The sequence below is a fragment of the Amphiura filiformis genome, unplaced genomic scaffold (genome assembly GCF_039555335.1).
Source record: "Amphiura filiformis unplaced genomic scaffold, Afil_fr2py scaffold_42, whole genome shotgun sequence".
NCBI classification, from domain to species: domain Eukaryota; kingdom Metazoa; phylum Echinodermata; class Ophiuroidea; order Amphilepidida; family Amphiuridae; genus Amphiura; species Amphiura filiformis.
In genome coordinates, this window is record NW_027305506.1 from 482458 (window position 1) to 494850 (window position 12393).

The window sequence follows — 12393 nt, forward strand, 5'->3', positions numbered from 1 at the left end:
TAAATAGCACTCATTGATGAAGTCATCTTAAGTAGGGAGCACTCATTGATGAAGTCATCTTGGGTAGAAAGCACTCATTGATGAAGTCATCTTAGGTACTAGGTAGATATCACTCATTGATGAAGTCATCTTAAGTAGGGAGCACTCATTGATGAAGTAATCTTAGGCAGATACCACTCATTGATGAAGTCATCTTAGGTAAATAGCACTTATTGATGAAGTCATCTTAGGTAGATAACACTCATTGATGAAGTCATCTTAGGCAGATAGCACTCATTGATGAAGTCGTCTTAGGTAAATAGCACTCATTGATGAAGTCATCTTAAGTAGAGAGCACTCATTGATGAAGTCATTTTAGGTAGATAGCACTCATTGATGAAGTCATTTTATGTAGAGAGCACTCATTGATGAATTCATAGATATATATTGAAGTAGATATTTTTGGGGAGAGGGCATAAAGCACTGCTACACCTGTTGCTATATTTAATTGTAGGTATAATTAACTATATGTACGCCATTGGTTGACAAGATTTATGCCATTTTAACACTAATGGCGTCTACGAACCTCCTGGGAATTAAACTACTTGATATGCGAATAAATACCGTATGTCCTTTAATAAACACCCCAGGTGTGAAATTTTCGGATGGGGAGCATTTATTAGAGGTCATTTTTACAACAATAATTCACAGAAAAATCAATGAAAAATCATCAGGTAAGCTAAAAAATCACTCCGAAATGGCAAACTATGAACTTTAAGTTCATAGTTTGCCATTTCGGAGTGATCTTAAAAGATCCATGACTTCTGGTTCATTGACTTCATTAAATACCATGTATCAGTCTTTAGTCCTCCCATCACTCGATTACTGTGATGTTGTGTGGGGAAATGCTGCCAATAAATATATGTGCAAGTTGACCAGGTTACAAAATAGAGCTGGCAAAACCATTCTCAAAGTAAACAGGCGTTTCCCCACAAAATCCATGCTTGAGTGTCTTGGGTGGAAGGATCTTGACACTAGAAGGTTACTTCATCTCAATACTATGGTTTTTAAATCTATCACTGAAAATGTCCCTAGGTATTTGTGTAATATTTTTCATAAAGTCAGTGACAACTCCCCCTACCAAACAAGAGGTAGTGAGCATGGTAACTTAGTTCCACCCAAAATAAGGATTTCCACTGGTAAAAGAACTTTTAGATACAGAGGAGCAATTTCCTGGAATAGACTCCCAGTTGTTTGTAAAAATCCCCTTCCACCTAGTACTAAAAACTTCAAGCAGGTTATGAAAAAAATGTAATTTTCTCTTTAGATCTTGTTTCATCTCAATTGGTGCATTTTTTATATCTTTTTTTTATCTTGAAATGTTCAAATGTTTGTGTGCAATTTTTCTGACTGGGTGAACCCCTGACTTTTGCACCGCTAGCTCTGCCCCCTGGGGCATGGCCATGGGCCTATTACCTGGCTGCCTGTGTGTTGGTAGTGGCGGCATGTGGGTCTGGGAGCCTGACTGTGTGCTCGCTCTTGCTATGGGATGTTGGCTCCTGGGACGTATGTTGTGCTGCCTGCTCGTGGGTAGTGTTTTGGGGCCCATGTGGGTGCTCCGGTGGGTGGAGTGGGCGGTGGTGGGGGTCGGGGCTTCATCCAATGCAGGTTCTGAATAACATATTATTTCCTCTCTATATCTAGTTTCATATTAATTGGTGCATTTTTATATCTTTAATTTCTTTTGAACTATTTAAATGTTTGTGTGCAATTTTTCGGACTGAGTATACCCCTGACTTTTGCACTTCTAGCTCTGCCCTCTGGGGCATGGCCATGGGCCTAATCCCGGCTGCCTGTGGGTTGGTAGTGGCGGCATGTGGACCTGGGAGTCGACTGTGTGCTCGTTTTTGCCTTGGGATGTTGGCTCCTGGGACGCATGCTGGGGCTGCTGGCTCATGGGTGGTGGTTTGGGACCCATGGGGTGCTCCGTGGATGGAGTGGGCGGTGGTGGTGGTCAGGGCTTCATCCAAGTCTTTACACTGGTTTAGGTAGCTGGGGTGCTGTTGTAGTGTTTTTCGGGCTGACCCTGGTGTTTGCCTGCTGGTAGCATGTCTTGGGCGCAGGGATGTTCTTTTCCATTCACTTATGTCCCTGCGCTTCTGTTTCTTGTTCTTGGATATGCTGGGTCAGATCTGACGTTGCTCCAGCTTTGGCCCCAGATACCATGATCCATTGTGTTTTGTCATTAAAAAAAAAAAAAAAAAAAAAGAATCTTTTTCTCTACTGTTATGTATATTTCCTTGATGCTTTTGATGTAATGTGCAATCATATGACCTATGCCTTAAATGATGTTTTTATTGTATTGCGCTTGATGTAATTTATTGTAATATGTGCAATCGTATGATATAATGTTTTATATGCCGTTTTTATTGTGTATTATATGTATGGCCTTGTGCCACCTGGGAACCAAGGGAGAACAGTGCCAGTGCATTGATTGGTCACCCCAGGTTAAATAAGAAATAAATAAATAAATAAATAAAATTTAATTCCTTTTAACTTTGATAATTGTATTATTAATATTGCAATTTATTGTTTGTAGCCGTATACTGTCAATTTTGATCATTCTTGTTTTTAAAGTTTTGGGCCACTCTCATTGAATGGTTCCAAAAAAGGTGTTTTTGGGCGGGTGCGCCGTGCCGCACCCGCCCTGTATTCTCTGACTATTGACCTACTTTTTCACATGCCGCAGTGTTGAGATAATATTCGTGCCGGTTACATCCCAAACACCCACAGAGGTGATAGTTAATGGCGAGTTTTGTAATTATTACTTGATTTTGCTATGTAAGTAATACGATAAAGTCGTCATAGGCAGTAATGTGTTTGTATTAAAAGAAATAACAAAAATAATTATTTAAGTAATAGAAATACTATTTGGAAATTGCAGCAAGATTTGCAGATGTTTTTATTTGAACAGTACCAGTTCACCAGTTTTGCTAGTTTTCCTAATCTTTGGGCTAAATTAATAGCATCGTGAAGGTCATATATATCATTTTATACTGTCAGCTTCGGTATGTGACATACAAGCTGTATTTAAGTACACATACCCAAGCTGACAGTATGTGCATTGTGTTCAGTGTGTACATAGGCTATTTACTTTTCAAATCTTGTGACAAATTGTGCTTGTATAAGGTATTATAGACAAATTATTAGAATGCATGTGCACCAGTAGAAATGGCCCAGGTTGAATAAAATAAATAAACATATGAATGAATATTTTATTCCCTGGATTATTTTTGTTGGGACAAAATAATGATATAGTTTGACGCTTTGAAATACAGTTATGTTAATCATAATAAAGTTACAAAGTTAAAAAATAATATCGAAATATTGTAAACTCAAACTTTTCCCCTCATAAGTTGTATCAAAACAACATATTGAGGAAATTGATATGACAGATTTTTAAACTTTGATATGGAAAGATACCCCAGCCCTGTTGTCTCACCAGAGAAGATGAGCAGAAGTTTTTCTATCTGATGATAACAAACAAACTCTAGGTATGATTACGAAAATGTTTTAAATAACTATGACAAATGTTTTATAACAATGTTTTATATAAAATGTTAACATAAAACGTCTTCTGTTATGATGTGAAGGGTTAATATAAAAACAGGGAAAATCTGTTCCAACTGACCAGCAGAGAACAAAGGATAAGCAATAGATAAGATTAAAATCAGGGAAAATATGACACAACCTCCAATGGGGGTTTAACAAACGTATGTTTTGTGTTATTCCCCCATTGGAAATCGATGTTGTGTCATATTTTCCCTGTTTTTAATTGTGAAGACTTACTCATTCTTTCATTTCTCTTGACAATTTTTCATTTGCCCGCCCTATTCCTTTTAAAGGAATTTTTATTAAGGTCAAACTCACATACTACTGTTCTCATTAAATTGTTTAAATTGTTTAAGGCGATGAAGTACAAACAAACTTGATCAGATGCTGTGAAAATGGACAGTTTTTGATATGCATTTGAGCATCCCACAGGATGGGTTATGCAGCACTCTATATGCGCTGCAGGTTTCTGTTCATTGAACTATTACTATATTTTAGGCTGATGCCCGTTTCATAAATCCTGGACCACCTGGCATAACAGTGTGGTCTCAAAGAATTAGTCACACAGCATTTTTTTCAGACCTTTATTTTATTTATAGGGAAATGAAATTGGAATTAAATAAACTTGGATGGTCCATGCAACTGGATACTAAGAGCTATCACATTGTGGATGATTACTCTGTCCATATACATGGATATGTAGCTGGGCTTCACTTTACCAAGTTTGGACTTGTGATTTCCTAATAATTATATGTTTCACTCATTGTTAAAGAAAAAAATTTACATAGCCAAAAAAGAGCAATATTGCAGGTCTAATGTGATAGATGTAATAAGAACTTGTCCAGTGCTGATGATATATCATTGACATAAATGGAATTTAAGGCAAAACCTAACAGTAAAATTCCCACCAGCAAATAAGGGCATGGAACCTTAATTCTTGTTGGGATTTCAGAGAAGTGAGCTCTCTATTTCACCTGAAATTTACCCCAAGGCAACGGAGCCTAAGATCGCCATTAGGCAAATCTTAATGGTAGACCCTCCCAAGCCCCATCCAATTGCACTCGATCCAGTCACCACCCACCCATGTATTTGCTGAAAAGCGCCCATGTCATGCATGTGTAAAAACCCTTATAATTGGCTGCACAATCGAGATCCCATGTTTGAAGTTCAACACTTCCAAGTTTCATTTTTCAACAAAATATTTTTGGGATCTTGCAAACTTAGTTAACAGAGGTCAAGGTCAAAATTTCTTATTTCTGTACATATTTACATGCCTGTATTTCTGCTTGTCAACATAACTTGACGTTCTGAATAGCATAGGTTCTTTACTTGAGCCAATCAATATTCATCATTTCTAAAAATGAATACAAATTAGAAATAGAATTCTATGAAGAAACGTTTAGTCACCACGGGAAATGTTAACATGCTCACTTTTATTATGTATCTTGACACTTTACTGGAACGGAAAGTAGGAAAAAAAAAGCTATAATGGCTATTACAGAAATAATGTAGTGAAGACAATAAAGTTATGAAGTTTCCTTTGATTTTGTTTTAATTCAGAGTGGAAAGGAAAGGGACGTGAACCAACACAGAACAGACATACCACACGTGTCTTCAGGTCCTTGTCCATGTGAAATGGGGTAAGTTATTAGATTTGGTTTATTTGTAGGATACCCTTAAGCCATTGTCTTTTTAGAAATAATTATTGACAAAATACTGAAGAAAACTGAAATGTTACGTCCGCTTTTGAGATCATGTTTCCTGTTGAATTTGCACAGATACGCATTATTAATGTCCATATTATTATTAATATTATTATTATTATTATTGATTTTCAAAATATTTGGTTCTGTTCAGTGAGGCCAAACATGCACGGGGGGCTTAGTAAATATTCTAAAACTGCCAAAAAAGTATGCATCTCTGAGTATCTCTTTGATAATAAAAAAATAATAATAATAAAGTAAAAAGAGAAATTGCTGACCCAACAATAGCCTGAATATAGTAGCATTTAGGGTTAATTTGGTGGCTGAGCTTTCCATCTTAGCATAATTTTTATCAAAGGCAAAGTACAGGTTTCCGTTTCCATACACTGCTTTGGCGCTCATCTGACGTTGGAAGTTTGCCACTCACTGCGTGGTGATCCTCCGATGGTGGATTTCTTCCACATTCGTGGCAAAGGTCATTGCCACGTACCCAAACATAGCTCAACATGTGTATAGTTGATAACTTCATATATAAAAGATACATGTAATCTAATGTACATTTAGGTGCTTAAGAAACAAATGCCAATGATTGTACTAAGACTAAAGAGCATGGATTAGCACATGTAAGAGAAATTTAGTATAATATTTTCACTCTAATTGGACAGCAAGTCAGAACAGTGCTTCTCATAGATTGCCTGTCCTTGAAGAAGAAATAAATAAGTGATTTTTGTTTTTCACCCAACTCGGTATTAAATGTGTCTTTCATGAACTTCATGTCTTTCATGAATCAAGATCACAATCATTATGATCAAATCAAGGACAAATGTTGATCAATAAGCATAGATTTGCAGTTGGTTATAAATAGGGTGTGGATGCAGGCCTTCTGTTCCCTAATGGCGCCATGTACTTTTTACAGGAGTAGTAGCCTGAGCAAGCCTACCCCCACCCCCCGAGTCAGAAATTAAAATAAGAAGGAATAAAACGGCTATTTCCATATATATAATCAATTTTTCCTACCCATATTTTGTGTTCTATTTGCACAAAACCAAAAGAGGATATAACACAAAAGTTTAAAGGGGTAAAAGTGAACATGAGGAAAAGGGAAAGAAACAAAAAAAAAATGAAAAGATAGGAAGGAAATGCACAAACCATCCTAGTTTACGGGTTCAGTTCAAAATTGAGATTGTGACTTGTCAAGTATTGGGGAAGAACATGCTCAATATGCTTAAGAAACGAGCCAGTGCAACTTTAACTTTTATTTATTATTTTGGTGATAAGGAAAAGACTTTATTATACAAATATTGAATGTTTATGACTTCAATGTTTGAATATTTTCATGAAGTGAAATATGGACTGTCCATTCAACGAGGCTTTGCCGAGTTGAATGGAACAGTTCATATTTGTCCAAATAAAAATATTCTTTCCATTGAACGAATAAAAACATTCAATATTTGTTTATATAACTCATAAATAAGTTCCCTTCCACTTAATTTTATAAATCACCAGGAAAACAAAATAAATTGAAAGATATCTAAATGCATATTTATTTTTAAAGCAACACCCACACCTATAATTGGCGAGTCGAGGTGGAAACCTCGCTATATGCTCAGCGTGTCTGTCAGTTGCTATGGTACCTCCGCGTCCGTGCAATGGAAAAATAGATATTGCACGGACGCCGAGTGCAATAGTCCTTTGCAGCTGGCCGCTAAAATAGAAGAAATAATCAATAGTAGTTGGCCAATCAAATGACAAGAAACTTTGTATGAGTTATATGAAGATTAATATTTTCTCTTTTTATATTTCCAAAACAGTTGACCTACATGATACAAGCTAATCAGTAATAGCTGGGAGAGGGCCTCTTTCCATGTAGAGGCCCTCTCCCATCGGAATTCAAAGAACATACTACCTGAAAAGAACAGGTAAGTGCCACAATACATATTTGAGATTATGTCACAAACCTGTTATCCTGGAGCACAACTACTTTACTAACCACTATACTAGCATGTATAGCCTGATCTTAGCTTGATATTTGAATTTAGTATTTCTGGTCTCTATAACTTCACCCTACCTATCTACCTTAGAAATGGTGAACACAGCCATAAAAAGAAAGTCCCTACTACTTTGAGGGGCAATAACTTTGAGCAAAATTAACTTGAAGCAAACAAATTTTTTTTATATCAATTCTATTGCTTTAAGTTCATTGTGCTCGAAGTAATGGACCCTCAAAGTACTGAGAACTTTCTTTTTTGGACGTGTTTATAAGAGAAAGAATCAAGTGAATCATTGAGATCTGAATCAACAATTGGTAAACGAATACCGGCTACACCACTCGACCACTCAATCCGAGCCGGCATAAGTTTGCAAAATAAATGGCATGATTAGTGCCTCTTTGAAGTGACAAAACAAATTATGCTCCAGAGGCACAGATTGTTGGCGGCATCTCAAACATTTTAAGTTCAAATAAAGGGAAGTTAAAAAGAACTTGTGGAAATAAAAGCCTATGTGGTTGAATTCACTACTTTTCAGTAGGGGTGGGGCTAGTATTTTACAAAATTACACTTATTATTTTTTTACCCTCCTCAAAATATGTACCAACCCTAATAGATAATTATTCAAGAAAAAAAAAAAATTCCAAACTGCTAACCCCCTGTACATACCCTCTGAAAGTTTCAAATTAAGGTTTCGAATTCGCAGACTTACACTGCTTTTAACACAGGGAATTTCTGACTGACAGACATGTATTGCTATAACATAGTTTATCACTGATGAAATGATAATTTAAGTGTCCACATTATTGTTAGCTTACAATTTGAGCAGTTTAGGTAATAAAATATGTATTTTTGTATAGGGGGTGGGTGTCAATTAATATTTCTGGGGAGGGGGGCATAATAGGCCTACTAGTTCCCCTGGAAACACGTAATCAACCAAATATTGTTTTTCATGCAATCCAACCTTTTTGTTTTTGAAATCATCAATGATTACACGATGTAATGTTGTTTCAAATAAAGTTTCATGTTTTTTGAGGTGATTCTTGGCATTTTTTTAAAATAATCCTTCAGCAGTCTAAAATAATTTTCGGCATAATGCAGTATCAATGCAGTATACCTTGAGTGTCATCAATTTCAATGTGCTTTCGATATAGGCCTACTTGTCCATATCTGCACTTGTACAGGGTCCACTTATAGTTTTGAGTTCCGAATGTAACTCGTAATCCTCCTAATATCAACTGCAATGTATGAGATCTCTTCGCTTAAAGGACCTCGATCCTGTTTCATGTCCGAACTTCCAATTATTTTTGGAATATCATGTTGTGCAATTATGCTGTACTCTTTGAAGGAGGCATGATGGTCTGCACTGTTTTATATTAAGTCTACAGATATACATTTTAAATGTGAAGATGAAACAGATTTGAGTTGATTAGCCCCTCTAGACCCAAGTTCATAGTTTATGAACCAGCTTCTCTATCATAGTAGTACACTGTACTGCTATGTTATGGACTGTGCCTATTCATGTTTTGCACTATTCATATACTTGAAACGCATGATGATCCAACTATACCTCCTTTTTACTGGAGGAATCCCTTGGCAGGCAGTAGTAGTAGGATCTTCGATATGTAGGCCCCACACACACCACCACCTGAACAATAACTAAATATACTCATCAAATCAAGTAAGTACAAAACTGCTGAATCAGCAGACTTAAGTCATGTAGGCCTATTAATAGAAAACGGACCATCAGGCTCATTCAAAGAGAACAGCTTAATTGTACAACATAATAGGCCTATAACTTAGGTTTGGAACATGAAACAGCTAGGAGGACAAGGCATTGGAGTTAAAGAGATCTCAAACATTGCGCAGTTGAATGTAGGAGAATTAAGGACTTACACTCACTCAAAACTATGAATAGAACCTTTACAAGTGCAGGTGGTGTAGACAAGAAACGAGATAATAGAGAACACTGCAGCTAAATCATGCCAAAAACAAGTGATATTTTCTCCTATGAAGCATTTAAAAAAACCATCAGCAATCACTTATTCACCTTGAAACTTTATTTGAAATGTCACATCAAAGGCTGATGATGTAAAACATCACACCACCTCAAAGCCTTCGGCAAAATATTTCCCTAAAATATCGCAAAGTAGTTTGATTGACAGATTTCACCTCTGACCTCGATCACAAACATGGCTGCGCCCAGTGGGACATTCACACACAAAAAATGCAATACACACGATAGTTGTGAAAATCAATCGCATTATTTGCCTCGCTTACCGACGCATGCTTTGACAAGTTTGCAATAGGTTTTCAATTCATCTTGTATGAGAAGCAACTTAGATGGACTAAGGACAAATATTGCCACGGACATCGAATCCCGCATCGAATACGGACGGCGAAAACATGACGAGATATCGAGATTTGTTCCATTGACTACCATGTACTGCGCTGCCCGTATGTTTTCATATATATGTGTGAGCTTGTGTGTACAGCTAGCTGAGCATGCTGTACATGTATGTTGGATTGTGTTGCTTGTTGTGTACACGATTCTGCAAGGTGGGTTTCTTTTATATAAGGGGTGGTGCAATAATTCTGTGTAGGCCTACCCCTGGGGTGAATTCTCAAAATGGTCTGCCAAAAACGCTTGCCCCCTTTGGCCATGCCAAAAATCTTTGCCCCCCTTCGACGTGCCAAAAAACGCTTTGCCCCCCCTTTTGATGTGCCAAAAATCTTTGCCCCCCTTACACATGCAAGATTTTGGGGAACCCGAATTTAAAACCTTAAATTGTCTAATCATATAATGCGAGCGCAGCGAGCAGGAAATTTTGCATATTTGAATGTGTTCCTAACGTTTTCCTATGCCTTTTTAGGGCGTAATGTAGAAACGGTACCCAAAATATCTATGCCAAAATTGCTTGCCCCCCTTTCGACCTGCCAAAAATCGCTTGACCCCCTTTGACCTGCCAAAAATGCTTGCCCCCTATAATTCCCCCGGTACACATAATTATTGCACCACCCCTAACCAATACTACCATTCACAAACACTTGTTAGGGGGCATGATGCAAAAAGGGCAGCCCTGAAATTTTTGACCCTCTCTAAGGGGGGCAGGGGGACCTGAAAAAAATGACCAGGTGATGACCACAAATTTTCTTGGAAAAATTGAGTTTATATGCTTTTCTATGAGGTTGACCCATAATTTTCATGTCAAAAAGGAGGTCCCTGAAATTTTTTGAGGTCTGTAAAGTCCCCCTTACAAGACTAGTGTTTGTGAACGGTCCTTTACATTTAATTATTTTGTTTAAAAGGTGATGATTTAAAACTCAAAAAATGAGGGTCTTGCCACCATGGCTGTGCAATAATTATGAACCGGGGATTTCCAAACGGCTCGCCAAAAATCACTTGCCCCCCTTCTCGCCCGCCAAAATTCGCTTCCCCCCTCTCGCCTGCCAAAAATTCTTTGCCCCTTGCGTATGCCAAATTTTTGGGATCCCAATTTACAAACTCAAATGGTCTAGATATATGTTGCGAGCGCAGCGTGAAGGAACATTTACGTATTTTAAGCGTTTCCGTCCTGTTTTCCACAAGCCTTTTATTTAAAAGGCGCCCCATGAATGTGTGCCAAAAATCGCTTGCCCCTCCCTCTTGGCTTGCCAAAAATTGTTTGCCGGCCCCACCCCTATCTGCTCGCCAAACATTTCTTGCCCCCCATTTTACCCTCCCCAGGGCTCATAATTATTGCACAGCCCTTACTCAGTTACTGTACAAAATTTATTCTGCAACCTACTACAGGAATTTTTAATAAATCGTGGCAATGTGATTTTCAATTTTAAAAGCGAGTGCATCCGAGTTAAAAGAATGAAACTAAAAGCATCGCTGGATGCTGTCCATGGTAAAAGGCAGTCTATAATCCTGATACATGGATAATAATTTGTAATTTATCATTGGCTAATATTATTTTACATTTTATTTTATTCTCATTTCCAGGTGCAGTAGAACAACTGAGGATAATGGCGCAATTCTTGAAAGACCGAAAAGATAATGATTTGGAAGTGAACAGCTGGCATCTGTAAACTATCTGTTGCATGCATTTAAAACTCTCCCAACATGCTGCTGGACCGATAAAGTCAACAATTTAATTTTTTGAAGAAAAATCTTATCTGGAGGTTTAACATTTTAAAAGAAATTAAATACTTGCATAGCAATACATGTTGTGCATAAACTAACTACATGCACGATGCAGTAGTAATTTAGTAAATATGAACTCCAATTATAAAAACAATAAGGACCTCAAAAAGTGACACTGACATGTGATGCCTACAAGTACAATGCAGAGTTCCTTGTACTATATTTTGTAGACTGTAAATTATAGCACAGAATGATTGGAAATGTTCAATGTGCAGGCATTTTTATTTGGTTCGCCTCAAGTTCGGTAGGCCTAATGACATCAATGTCTTTTCTCGGTTGTGCCATTACAAACCAACTAAGGCTCTCACCAATTCTGAGTTCCCGCCTGTTCTTGGCCTACCCGGGTCAAAGTACCTGAAAAATGGCAATTTTTTTTTACAAAATTTGAAAAATAACCTGGCAGTTATAGGCCTTAAATTACTCAGTTGTTATTCGAGGTTGGAAACCAGAGAAATACTGCTATATAAAAAAAATTTAAAAATTGGATTAAGTTGTACATTTTAATTACTTTTGCTTCTATTGATCAGCTAGCAATGCATACTAATTCAATTTGTCCCTGCCTGTTCAATAGAAGCAAAAGTTGTTGTCTTTAAATTTTTTCGAAATTTAAATCAGGGACCGGTACCCAAGTACATAATTACCTGTTAGTTGAGAGCCTACCAACATTGTACATGTGCGCTCTACGCAATTAACTTTACGAGTGCGATTCAATACTCCACCCCGCCCAAAAATTTTGCACCAACGTCACTACCGAACTTGAGTCAAACTAGGGTTCCGGTGGGTGTGTGTGTGGGGGTGGCAGTGATGGTTAAGGTGTACCTTCATTCCAATAATTAAAAATCTCGATACTGCAAATATGACGAGTATCCACTTCAAGGGTTTAAGTCCAGAAGGCCCCAATTGTAATAGCTGCCATGTAGAC